The sequence below is a fragment of the Gopherus flavomarginatus genome, chromosome 2, assembly GCF_025201925.1.
Source record: "Gopherus flavomarginatus isolate rGopFla2 chromosome 2, rGopFla2.mat.asm, whole genome shotgun sequence".
Classification (NCBI taxonomy): domain Eukaryota; kingdom Metazoa; phylum Chordata; order Testudines; family Testudinidae; genus Gopherus; species Gopherus flavomarginatus.
Window position 1 is genome coordinate 75,412,624 of NC_066618.1, and position 14,366 is coordinate 75,426,989.

Consider the following 14,366-nt stretch of genomic DNA (forward strand, 5'->3'; position numbering starts at 1 on the left):
GCCAAAATTTGATTCACTTGCATGTGTTTAAGAGGGAGTCTCACTTACATGATGCTCAGACAGAAGCCCAGAGTGAGGGTTTGGATTAATTTTCTTTGGAACCTGGGACGTTACCATGTGAGTAAATAGTTCCACTGCTGCAGCATCTGTCTAGTCTGTTTTATTCTCCATGGAGCTATTTTTAATTCCAATTTTGAAGATCATTTGCTTTGAAGAATTGTAAATTGGTGCCAAATATTCTGGGTATGTTCTCTAATGCTGACAAAGGCAATGTCATTGTAGGGGTCCAGAGAGCCTTTTCCACACATCAGAAGGAGAAAAAAATCCCATGTTTTACTGAAATTTGCTTCTGCTGATTATTAAAAAAAAATTATCTATAGAATCAGCACTGCGATCATTAAAAAAAAATGGAATAACCTTAATGTAAATCTTTGAAGTTAGAGCAAAGTTACATCTGTAGCTGTCCAGGTGCAGCTAAAAGAACATATAGCTCTTTTCAAAATGAGTCGGGAATACCATTAATGTCTTGTCCTAAATTCCCTCCTTTGAGAAAAAAAAAGTTCTAATGCCCATAGCTGTGTGTGACTGGGATTTTAGAGGAGCCTTAGGATATTAGGGGTCCAGATTTCATTGTCTAACTCTTTTGAAATTCCCAGACATGATGATGGCTGCACTTTTCAAACCAGTCCTGGTAATTATTTGCTTTCAAACCCTTTAAGTTACTGAAAAGAAATACAGGAAACCACTCTCTTCTCTGGTGGTATTTACAGAATAATTCCCATAAATCTTTGTCCCAGGTGAAGAGGAGATGATGCTCAGTAGGAGAACCATTCACTAACACATTGTGTCCTCAGACCAAGGCTCTTGCGCTCGTCATCTCTGATCTCTCCATAAAGTCACCAAGGAGTTTTCACTGGTAAACACTGAAAAGAACAGCTGAAAAAAAAAATGAAGCAAAGAGAATTAGTGAAGCACCAGGACTTCACTTCACAGCACTAGTCACAGGCTCTGAAGTACAATCTATGTTGACCACATACACAAGAGAAGGTCCCTGCAAATTATTTTCCTTGTCACTTACTGAAGAAGCCATAAAATGATCCACATTGATTCAGTGCACCAAAAAGATAATAAAGTTAGGATTTTAGCTGACAATCCAGGCTTCTGCCCCGCTGCTGAAAGCTGCTGCTGAGTAAGTGATCTGACGGTTCTAATAGCCCATGCTCAGGTTCCACTCCAGAAGCCCAGGGGCTCCAGCAGACCCTGTTGCATCAGCTTGATGCAAAACATGACAAGGCCTCAACCCCTCATCTCTCCATTTCACTTCAGAAAATGTGTTAATAGATCTAATGCCATCTTATTTTCTCACTTTGGTTCGATAAAAGGTGACCAGGCACAAGTGTGAGGCTGCTTTGGAATGAGGAAGGTTGCTGAGGGTCACGGAAGAGGCAAGGTGCAGAAGTTCAGGAGCTCGCCTGCTAGGAAAACTGAAGTTCATGTTCTGATTTCTATATTTTGATAAGTTTCTACTAGTGAGTTATGTCTCTATTTTTCAGAGTCATCCATCCTTCCTTCTAGCCATCATCTCTCCCCAGGTCCACGTACAATAGTGGAGTTTTCTTATATTGGATGACCAAGTTGGATGACCTGCGATCCTCCAGGGGTGAGATCTGTTTGTTCTAGGGTGGCCTTTCAGCAGTGAAGAAGTTCAAAATGGCCATAGCATAGTCCAGGCTTGAGGCCATGAATTCACAATTGCATGGTGGTCCAAACTACTGTATTTGCATAAGGCTGTTTTTTTTCATTTTATTCCTTGCAGTTTTGCTTAATACGCTTTTTTGCCATTATTTTGGCACTCAGAGGTCCTGCATTCAGGAGTGTGTGCACTGACATGGTGGGATGGCCGCAGTTCTCCTCCACCTACCTCCTACAGGAGAGAGCTCTACAGCTCTATTTTGCACCCTAGCTGAGATGACAGACCAAATTCTCAACTGGAGTTAAACTTTGTAGCTATGCAAATATACACCAGCTGAGAATTTGCCCCTCTTATCTTATTTAAGTCTAAAAATTCTTGCAGGCAAGGAGGGAGTCATGAGGGCAGTGCCCAGCCATCATGAATTAACACCTCGCTATCCCATATGCAAGAGCAGCAAGATAATACCTGCCTTTTTGTGAAAATGGGAGTGCCACAGAGGCAGAAAGTCAGATCCTCTGTTGGTGTAAACTGGCATAATATCACTGAAGTCAATAGAGCCCTGCTGATTTACATTATCTGAAGATCTCTCCCAGAAAGCTTAGTCCTTCTAGTGCGGAAGAGATGAAATGGGCATGTTAGGTTGCTCCCAGTGATCTTTTTTGGATGCAAGAAGCATATACTGACAAGCTGTAGGAGATACAGCTATCAACCTCTACTGAAAGAAAGCCTGCTATTATGGGAACGTAGGCAGTTAGGTTAGATGTAGAAAATAGCTTAGACCTCTAAAAAATTTCCATGATTGTGCGTTTCAAAGTATTCCATTGGATACAAATTCTCTAGGGGCACAACTATTGACTTCAGTAAAGTTATGCGACAGAAAACTTTGCACTAAAATTTCAGTTTCTATTGCTAGTAGTAGCCTAAGCAAAGTCCATCCGTTATAAAACTAGTGTCATAGGGAACAGAGGAGTACTTGAGAATCATCAGAAAAGAGTACTGTTCAGAGAAACATATAAAAATGGACTGACTTTTCTCTCACACCAATGTAAACCAGGAAGTCAACATTCACATGGGTAAGAAGAGACTAGGTCTAAAGCATTCATTTTTACATTACTTAGATACTACTAATACAAAGATAGAACTACATGTTTCTAGAGATAATCATACAAGAGTGGTAGATGGTACATCCCTCAGACAGGATATATCAGTGTTTCTCAAACTGGGGTCACTGCTTGGGTAGGGAAAGCCCCTGGCGGGCCGGGCCGGTTTGTTTATCTGTCTCGTCCGTAGGTCTGGCCAACCGCGGCTCCAACTGGCCACGGTTCACCGCTGCAGGCCAATGGGAGCTCCTGGAAGCCGTGGCCAGTAAGTCCCTCGGCCCGTGCCACTTCCAGCAGCTCCCGTTGGCCCGGAGCAGCAAACTACAGCTAGTGGGAGCCGTGATCGGCCGGACCTGCAGACGGGGTAGATAAACAAACCGACCTGGCCCGCCAGGGGCTTTCCGTGTGCAAGCGGCGACCCCAGTTTGAGAAACACTGGAATATATCGTCTTCTTGACTAGGATGACCAAATCAGCCCCTGTAGTGGAGCGACGGAGGATGGCAAATGTGGTACCTACGCGTAATAAAGGTGATAGGAGTGATCCAGGCAATTACAGGCAAGTATCTGGTAAATTGCTTGAAATTATAGTTTAAAATAGAATTATAAAGCACCTCGAAGATCATACTATGATGGGGCCTAGTCACCACAGCTTCTGCAAAGGACAATTTTGCCTTGCTTATCTGTTAGAATTCTCTGAATGTGTTAATAAAATAGTAGATAACAGAACCAGTTGACATAATTTATCCTGATTTTCAAAAAGACTGTCAAAATACTCACAAGCAGCTACTAAAGAAACTAGTCATGAGGTGAGAAGTAAAGTATTCACATAGATCAGAAACTGGCTAGGAGACAACACAAACAGCAGGGGGAAATGGTCAATTTTCATCATGACGAGGTTAACAGTTGTGTGCCTGTAACAGTGCACCATCCTGCTCTGATCTTCTGCTCTGCCCACACAGACTCAGAGACCTTCAGTTGTTAAACACACCAGTGCAATTTACTTACATTTCCTCTTCCACGCATCTTACTGACCCATACACTATAATTATTTACAGCTTCAGGTTTTCCTCAGTTCTCTGCCAAGGAAAGGAGAGGGAAGAGATCTCTCTATCCAGAAAGCCTTCCTGATTCCAGGTCTGCTAGCTTGCCATCTTGTCCCCTGCACTTCCTTCCTGTGCCTTCTCATACCAACTGGGCTAAAGGGCCAATTTGCTCATTAGTCCTCCCCTAGCCCAGTCTCATCCACCAAGTAGGCCTCATCATATCCACACTAGGGGAAATTAACTGGTGTTTAAGTGACCAGAGTGCTGGCTCAGCTGTTGGTCCTCAGCACTCTGTCACAGTGCCACAAGGGTGTATGTTGTTTAATAACTTTCTTAATGATCTGGAAAAGAGGGAAGGTAGATCTGCAGCTGACACTGAATTATCTGAGCTAATCAACACCAGACAAGACTGTGAAGAACTTCAGAGAGACTTAAGCAAGCTACGTGAATGGACAACATGATGGCTGATTAAACTAAATGTTGACAAATGCAAAGTAATATATGTTGCAGGGAATAAACTGAACTATTCAGACACTTTATGGGTTTCAATTTAACTGTCAATTCAGGAAAAAGAGCTGAACTTCACCATGGCCAACTCAGTTAAGACCTCTACTCAATGTGCAACATTAATTATGAAAAAAAGAATAAAATGTGAGGATGCTTACATGATATTCTATACCTTGGGGGAGCACCCTGTAACCCCCGTATTTCTCTTTTTTATATGATAGTGATCTTACATAAAAGCATGCTTTGTTAGGTATCAGGGGAAAGTTTATGATCTGCTGAAAGTCATTTCTCTATCTATATATTTATATAATTAATTATTTGAAGTTATGAGAATTGTGTTGTATGGTTGTCTCTAAAACATGCTGTAAAGTTGGGGAATCAACCAGATATTAGCTCCCCAGAGGCAACAGCAGGGAAAGTACCCACCACCCAGGCGGGGTGTCAATCAACCCATCAACAACCGTTGTCCAGCAAGGGAGCTACAACGCAATGACTCTCCTGCACGAGGCCACACCAGGGGAATTGCTCAAACTTGCCTGCAGACTGAGCAATGCTCACCCAGACATGCCTGAACTTGTGTTTTTCAAGCACATGGACTGAGGGTATAAAACCGAACACAAGGGACCCATGCTGGGCCTTTCTCCTTCACCCACCTACACTGCAAGCAACAAGGACACTCTGAAGACTCCAACTAAGAGGACTAGCTCAGATTTCAAGGGTGAAATCTGTGTACTATGAACTGCAATATCCAATGGGGTAAAAAAACTGCTTAATCTAGATATCACCCAGTCTAATAGGGTTGAAAGTTTAGACTGAGTGCTCTTATTTTGTTTTCATAACTCACTCTGACTTTTGCCTAGCACTTAAAATCTATCTTTTGTAGTCAATAAATTTGCTTTACTGTTTATCTTTACCAGTCAGTCTGTATGAAGTGTGTGGCAAATCGGCTCAGGTTTTGCAAAGGCTGGCGTATATCCACGTTCCATTAATGCAGTGGTGAACCAACTAATAAATTTGCACTGCTCATCTTGAGCAATGCAAGATGGTGTATTTCTGAGGTACAAGGCTGGGAGCTGGGAGATTGGGCTGGTGCCTTTCCTTTTGTGATTCAAGAGTGGCTCTGGGAGCATTCATGCAATATAGCTGGGTGTGGAGCTCCATATGCTGTTGTGCTGAGTGATAACAGCACTTGGAAAGGTTTCCTGCTGGTCACTAGAAAGGGACTGTGAGAGACAGCCCAGGCTAGAGAGTGTTCAGGGAGGCACAATCCCAGGTTGCACCCCAGGGATCCCGTCACAGCCTAAGAAATGGGATGGAGAATAATTATAGAAAATATTATAATTCCATTATGCAAATCAATGGCATGCCCTCACCTGGAATACTACTCATCTCATCTCAAAATTGAATAACAGAATTAGAGACGACTTGGAGACAGATGATAAGAATGATTGGTGCATTGAAAGACTCATATGACAAGAGATAGGGACTGTTACCTTAGAGGGGAGTTGAACAAGAGGGAATATGATATAAGGATGCAAAATAATGAATGGCATATTTATCCTCTCTCATAGTACAAGAACAAGGAGACATTCGATGACACTGAAAATTTAGTGGTAAATTCAGAAGTGATAAGAGGAAATACTTTTTCCACAAAAAACAAAACTTGCCTGTGGAACTCACTATCACAAGATAGCCAAGATCTTAGCAGGATTAAAAAAGGATCAGACATGTATATAGATAATAAGATTGTGTGGAGTTATAATATTAAAAATAGAGGACTTTTTAGAAGCCTAAGCTAACCTATAACTATTGGGTTTAGAAGTATACTCTTCTCTAGGGGCAGGTCATTCCATACTTGTCTAATGCACTGTTTCTTGGACCTTTCTCTGAGCTATGTATTCTGGCCTCTGTTGGAGGCCAGATATTGAACTAGATGGACCACCGGTCTGATTCAGTTTGACAATCCCTATTTCCTATCGCCGATCACTGGAAATAATACAATAGTATTTACATAGTGGCAATATATATATTGAACTTTCTCCATCATCAGCCACTTATTGAAACACTTTCTTTTAAAAGTTTGTGAGACAACTTGTTTATATCCATCTTCTACTAAAAACAGAAAACGTGGAATTTGCTGACATAAAACTCTCTCCTCCACTCCCATGTTCCTCCTCCACTGTAGGACAAGTATATTAAAAATTATTTCAAGTGTTAAATGCTCCCACAACTAGATTTTATGCTGCTGTTGCTGCTCTATAGAAGAGCAGTAATCTTTCTCCGTAGGCATCTGGCTGCAGAACTTGTAGGGATGGCTCCACCCACAGAGTGAATGGTGCTGTCCAAGAGCTATATCTTTAGCCTGTAATTCTGCATTAGTTTGGTTCTCCAGTGTGACTTGTTTTATTTCAGTAATTAAGGAGGATTTCTGAGAAGGAACATTTCTCATTAACATCTTAATTACATGACTTCCAAACTGCTAGCTAAAGACATAGGGCCCAATTCTGCCATGGCATAAGCAGATAATCCCACTGACCTCACTGAAGGTGTGTTTGCCTCTGGCAGGGCTGAATTTGACTGTGTCTCTAGGCAGCACCATTTTTTTCACTGTACATCAGAAAATGAGCCAAAAATGTATGCTGAGTTATACAGCAGGCAATGCCATTGCTTAGCTCTGGCAGCTCATTCAGCACACTTATGTGAGTCACTGTTAGCTCAGTATGGACCTGATCCAACTCCCATTGAAATCAATTTGCAATGATTTAACAGAATTTGAATTAGGCCCTATAGTCTAAATTATCTGCTGTGCCTCTGCAGAGATGCAATCCAGAAAACACAGACCAAGGAGACAGGGAGAAAATGTGGCTTTATGCCGTCCTTGTGCTCTTCAGATTCTGAGCTACTGCAGAGGATGAAAGGGACCCTGGCATGAATTGCAGTAGCCTGGAGGCTGTTCCAATTTATAGCTGTCTCCCTAGGGCTGCCCATGGGCTGTGAAGCAGCAGCCTATAATCCCTGTAGAAATTAGAATTGAAGTCATGTCCTCTTTGGTCCCTTCCCACTACCAGCCCCAACCCTGGCATGCCCCTATACTAGGCTGGTGAGCAGAAGCCACTTCTGTTGGCTGTACTCTGTGGCTGCCTGGGGCTGTGGGGATTCTCCCCAGCCTCCTGTCACCCCCATATGGTCCATATACACTGATGAAGTGCTATAAGTGCTGTAATTATTGGAGTTTCTATGGGCCATTGGATACTAAACAATTTTAAGTCAATTTTCATTCCATGTGGCTACAACTTCATTTAAGGAATATCTGTCACATTATATAGTAGATTTTTTTATTGCAGTATTTGTGGAATTCAGGAACAACTCATTAATTTAGAATCTTCCACTCTTGTTAAATTTCCAAATATTCTAATTCCTTCCAACCATTAGGAGTATAGGATTGCCATACTACAGCACATAAACAGCAAATCTGCCTTCTCCACTCACTTATACTTTTAGTAGAATTTTACATCCAGTTTACACAGGTGTAAATGACTACAGAAGACATGAAGCCATGGAGAATCAGGCCCAAGGTCTCTCTCTTAGCCCACAGATAGCCACAGAAATTCACTCTGCCTACTTAACTATGCAAAGCATGTATCTAGTTCAATGTTATAACATACCCATGTACTCCAGTGAAGACAAATGTAATGTTATAGCTTTAAACCCACTAATAGCTCCCCCTTTTGTGGGATTTTTGTGCACAAGCTACAAGAGTGAAGAAAAAGAACCAAAACAAATATTAAAAAACCAGGACTGTCCTGCAATATAAATCCTAAAAGCATGCAAGGACTCAATGAAGCAATTGTCTGGGTCCATCAGGCAGAAGAAGACCTAGTGGGTCCCTTTTAGGAAATCTACAGATAGTGGGGAAGAACCAGAGGCCTGTAAGTTTGCAGGTGAAGAAGGGAGTGATGGAATCTGCTGAAGTTGCTGACAGGGAAGGACTAGAGATCAGCTAAGGCTGCATGGGAGAGAGAAGGCAGGTGTTCTTCTGTGGTCATGTAGAGGGGAACACTGATGGACCTGTTGAGGCTGCAGGGACAGGAAAGAGGAAAGGATGCACTTCTAAATATCTCTGACATTTGGGTTCCAGAACAGAGATCTGAAAATTCTGACCTGTGTGCTAATTTGGTATTTATTATCTGGAATGAGGATGTGCCGTTCTAGGGATTTAGAACTCATGGGCAGGAAGAATGTTTGACGTAGACAGAAACAGAGGCATTCTCAGGATTCCAATAAAGAGGTTGAAGTTGAAGTGGTGACCAAAAAAAAAAAAAGATACACAATATCAGTAGAAGAAATTTGTACCTATAAGATTTCCTGTGCAATGTGAAAATCTGAAGATGTACATGTATCCGGCTAGCTAATGGAATCTTTCCTAAGGCACTTGAAAACTGAAAGGAAGAAAAAGCTCTCTCCACACACACATATACACACTCATAAACAGTGGTAGACTTTCACTCCAACTGTAATGCAGTTAATGTCTCCAAATAATCTTTTTACATAATATTTGAGATGAGACCTATAAAGTCAGAAGCTAAATCATACAGCACCCATGCAACACAAATACATACAAATGATTCTTTTCCTTCTCTTCCTACCTTCCCCCGGGTTGTAAACACCATGGCCCTGCTGTTCTTTTAATTCCTAGCAAATAACTGGAAGAAATCAAATAGAAGAAATCAAACCTGAGGGGCACATTTTGTCTTAACCAATGGCTGCCTTAACCAGTGGGTGCCACTGTGCACCAGACATACATACTAGAAAGCAAATAAAGAGAACCAACTGAGAAAAGAGAACAGCAAAAAATCTAACCTAGCTAGGTAAAATGTGTATTTTTATTCTGTTAAATAAATGTTTCAAACCTTCTTAAAAAAAGTTAATTATTTTCTCAGCATCTCTGATGAACAGTGGTCAGCAATCTGAGGGCACTAAACTGTTAGACATTTCAAATGAACACCCTTCACCCATTTCCATTTAAGTATTTTCTTTCATTGGTCACGTAGAAAATCAAAACACAGAAATATACTCATGTATTTGCTTTGCAGATTTTAATAAGCTCCAGTGCAGATTATGTCAAATATGGACATAATTGAAGGAGTGAAAAAACGTCACATTTGATCAGGACTACCAGGAAAGTAGTGTAGGGGTGGGAGGTACAAAATTACATGTAATGCACGTGGCTTTAAAAGGCAAGATACTGATTTCAGTTGAACTGGTATAAATCCAGAGCAATTCCATTGACTTTAATCTAGAGAAACTGAAATCAGAATCTGCCCCAGAACTTTTTTTTGTAATTTGCAGTGGAACATTGGTTGCAGTTAGTTACTCAGGGTACATCTACATTGCAATTATACAGCTGTGGCAAAGGGGCTGTTTAACTGCAGTATAGATTCAGGCTCTAGGACTCTGCAAGGTGGAAGGGTCCCAGAGTTCTGGCTACAGCCTAAGCCTAAATGTCTACACCACATTAAACAGCCCTGAGAGCCTGAACCCCATGAGCCCCAGTCAGCTGGCACGGGCCAGCCATGAGTTTCTTAATTGCAGTGTAGACAGATTCTGGTATCAGACAGATTACAATAAATGAGGGAATAAATCTATTTGCTTCAGTGGAATTATTTATTATTTAGACCCATGTAAATGAGATCAGAATGCTGTTCTTAGAATTACAAACATATCTGCCAAAATTCTTTGGCTGGGAGTGAAACGGAGTCTGATTCATCAAGGTCAGATTCGGACCTCAGTTGCAATAGGATAAATCTGGAATAACTCCACTGAAATCAGCAGTGAGAATCCTACAATGGTCTAAGCTCAGAACAGTGCATCCTATGCCACCCACATCCCAGGCACTGGTGCAATGGGTGTGGTCAGGGCATCAGTATAGCCAGATAGTTCCCAGCTATCCAAATGACCCCTTAGCATAAAAGAGAACATTCAAGCTGTGGCCTCCAGCTGACTCTGGGATCAGGAAAGCATAAAGGTGTCTTGGAGTCACTTCTGTTCCCCACCCACCCACCTCTCCCCCCTCCCAACCAATGCTGCACTGAACGCAGACCCTCAAATCACAGAATCTGACCCTTTATCGTTATATGTTTAAATCAAGGCAATATCTGCTGACTTAAAGAGTTTATTTTCCACCTACGACAACCTATTCAAAAATGCTGTCCATAACTTTACAACAAGATGACTGGAATATATATGAATAAATCTGCACATATAACTATGTAAACCCACTGAAAAATACCATCATCGGTACAGCATGCAGTACAGTTGTAACTGTGTCAATCCCAGGATATTAAAGAGACATGATGGGTGAGATAATATCTTTTAATGGACCAACTTCTGACAATTGGTGAGAGAGACAAGCTTTCGAGCCACACAGAGCTAGTCTCTCTCACCAACAGCAGAAGTTGGTCCACTGCAAGATATTACTTCACTCACCTTGTCTCTCCAATCATCAGTATGGCATAGGTAAAGTAATTCATTCTTCCACCCCTAATTTCATGATAATAAGAGAACAGTATTTTAAAGCATTCATCAACTTCTAAAAGACGGTTACTCACCTTTGTAACCGTTGTTCTTCGAGATGTGTTGCTCATATCCATTCCAGTTAGGTGTGCGCACGCTGCGTGCACGTTCGTCGGAAGATTTTTACCCTAGCAACACTCGGTGGGTCGGCTGGGCGCCCCATGGAGTGGCGCCAACAAGGCGCCGGATATATACCCCTGCCGACCCAAAGGCCCTTCAGTTCCTTCTTGCCGGCTACTCTGACAGTGGGGAAGGAGGGCAGGTTTGGAATGGATATGAGCAACACATCTCGAAGAACAACATTACAAAGGTGAGTAACCGTCTTTTCTTCTTCGAGTGCTTGCTCACATCCATTCCAGTTAGGTGATTCCCAAGCCTTACCTAGGCGGTGGGGTCGGAGTGAGATGTGGCAGAATGCAAAACTGCTGAGCCAAAGGCTGCATCATCTCTTGACTGTTGAACCAGAGTATAATGCGAAGCAAAGGTGTGGACCGAGGACCAGATAGCTGCGCGACATATCTCCTGGATAGGTACACGAGCCAGGAAGGTGGAGGATGAAGCCTGAGCTCTGATAGAATGCGCAGTGATGTGGTTTGGGGAAATATGAGCCAAATCATAACAAGTGCGGATGCACGCTGTCACCCAAGATGAGATCCTCTGAGAGGAAGCAGGTAGGCCTTTCTTTCAGTCTGCTACCGTGACAAAGAGTTGGAGCGTTTTACGAAATGGTTTTGTCCGCTCAATATAAAATGCGAGCGCTCTACGGATGTCCAGGGAGTGCAATTGTTGCTCCCATCGCGTTGAGTGTGGCTTCGGGAAGAAGACCGGGAGAAAGATGTCCTGGTTAACATGAAAGGCCGAAACCACCTTAGGGAGGAATGCCGGGTATGGTCGCAACTGCACCTTGTCCTTGTGGAACACAGTGTACGGCAGATCCATCGTAAGAGCCCTAAGCTCGGAGACTCGTCTGGCTGATGTAATGGCTACGAGGAAAGCTGTCTTCCAAGACAGGTATAGTAGCGAGCAGGTTGCTAACGGCTCGAATGGGGGAGACATAAGTCTGGTCAAAACCAGGTTGAGGTCCCAGGTTGGGGCTGGGCGGCGTACTTGAGGGTATAAGTGCTCCAAGCCCTTGAGGAACCACGGAACGACCACCTACGCGTGGGTGAAAGGTAGAGATAGCTGCCAAGTGTACCCTCAGTGATGATACTGCTAGGCACTGCTGTTTGAGAGACCAGAGGTAGTCCAAAATAGAGGGGATCGAGACCTCAGTGGGAGCAAGATTAAGCATTTCGCACCAGCAGGAGAAACGCTTCCACTTGGCCAGGTACGTTGACCGGGTGGAAGGCTTCCTGCTACCAAGGAGAACTTGTCGTACTGATTCAGAGCAATGTAACTCTGACTGGTTTAGCCATGCAGCAGCCATGCCATGAGGTGAAGAGCCTGCAGGTCCGGGTGGCGAAGCCTGCCATGGTCCTGAGTTATGAGGTCTGGCTGGAGTGGCAGGGTAATTGTGTTGGCTATCGACAGGTCGAGCAATGTGGTGTACCAGTGCTGCCTGGGCCACGCTGGAGCGATCATGATGATGCGCACTCTGTCCCTGCGGAGTTTCAGCAGGGCCTTGTGAACCAGCGGGAATGGTGGGAAGGCATAAAGGAGCTGGCTCTTCCACGGCATCAGGAAAGCATCTGAAATCGATCCCAGGGAGAGACCTTGGAAGGAGCAGAACATCTGGCATTTTCTGTTCTCGCGGGAAGTGAACAGGTCTATGTGGGTTGAGCCAAACTTGGAGAGGATGGAGGAGGAGCCTGGCATGTTTGGTTACAAACATGCAGGCAGCCATGTGACCCAGGAGACCGAGACAAGTGCGAGCCGAGGTCGTCGGGAAATTCTGTAGACCTCGGATGATTGTTGCTATTGCCTGAAACCGCGGCTGTGGTAAGCAGGCTACTGGCTAGATTGGAGTATAGCTTCACAGGATAGCTCCTATGAAGTATAACCTCTGCGCGGGAACCAGAGTGGATTTTTCTATATTGATCATCAGGCCTAGGCGTGTGAATAGGTCCTTGATGATGCCCACATGCTGAGTGACATGTGTCTCGAAGGCCCCTCGAATGAGCCAATCGTCCAGATACGGAAAACGTGTATCCAACGTCGGCGGAGGTAGGCGGCGACTACGGCCATACACTTTGTAAATACCATTGGGGCTGTAGAAAGGCCGAACATCAGGACCATAAATTGGAAGTGCTGACGGTTGGCTACAAAGCGGAGGTATCTCCTGTGCGGAGGAAAGATGGCAATGTGAAAGTACGCGTCCTTCACATCGAGGGCGGCATACCAGTCTCCAGGATCCAAGGACAGGATAATGGTACCCAGGGATACCATGCGGAACTTCAACTTTATCACAAACTGGTTGAGTCCCCGCAGGTCTAGGATAGGTCTGAGACCTCCCTTCGACTTGGGGATTAAGAAATAACGGGAGTAAAACCCCTTGTCCCTTTCGTCCATTGGTACCTCCTCTATAGCTCCTATGGCAAGGAGCGTCTGCATCTCTTGTAAGAGGAATTGCTCGTGAGAGGGGTCCCTGAAGACAGGGTTGGAGGGTGGGAGGGCGGGGTTGAAATAAATTGGAGGTGGTACCCATACTCCACCGTGCGTAAGACCCAGCGATCTGAAGTTAACTGGGACCACGCCGGGAGGAAGTAGGAGAGACGGTTGGAGAAGGAAGGAGAGGGTTCCTGGCCTGTAACTGGTACGCCGCCCTCAGGCGCACCTTCAAAAGTTCGTCTTTGGTCCCAGTGGTGGTTTCGAGGGACCTTGATTTTGCCCCCTTGGGGTCCTGACGGTCGTCTGCGACCACCTCGGCTGCGCCGCCTGCCAAAGTCCTGTCTTTGTCTAGGCACAGAGTATGGGCAGTGAGGCTGGGGACGGAAAGGCCTGCATTGGGTCACCGGCATATGCATGCCGAGAGAGCGTATTATGACCCTGTTGTCCTTCAGGCTTTGCAGCCTGGCATCAGTCTTCTCTGAGAAGAGGCTTTTACCATCAAATGGCAAGTCCTGAATGGTATACTGCAGCTCCGGTGGGAGGTTTGAAACCTGAAGCCATGAGATGTGCCTTATGGCAACACCTGAGGCCAGAGTCCTGGCTGCTGAGTCTGCTGCATCCAATGAGGCCTGGAGGGAAGTTCTGGCCACCTTTTTCCCTTCCTCCAAGAGGGCAGCGAACTCTTGGTGGAAGTCTTGAGGGAGAAGCTCCGTAAACTTACCCACCGCCACCCAGGTGTTAAAATTATAGTGGCTAAGCTAGGCCTGTTGATTTGCCACCCGAAGCTGTAGGGCCCCTGCTGAGTACACCTTGCAGCCGAGTAGGTCCTTTCGCCTAGCCTCCTTCGATTTTGGGGCTGGCGCCTGCTGGCCATGGCGTTCCCTCTCATTAACGGACTGGAC

At 44.4% G+C, this 14,366-nt stretch overlaps 1 long non-coding RNA gene across 1 annotated transcript in view; it reads right to left on the reverse strand.

Moving 5' to 3' along the window:
• Window positions 1–474: 474 nt before the first annotated feature.
• The window catches only part of LOC127044104 (uncharacterized), a 32,239-nt gene continuing 18,347 nt past the window's right edge, over window positions 475–14,366 (reverse strand). Inside the window, exon 4 of the long non-coding RNA XR_007772406.1 lies at window positions 475–936. This is a non-coding gene — a long non-coding RNA (uncharacterized LOC127044104). The remainder of the gene's footprint in view (window positions 937–14,366) is intronic.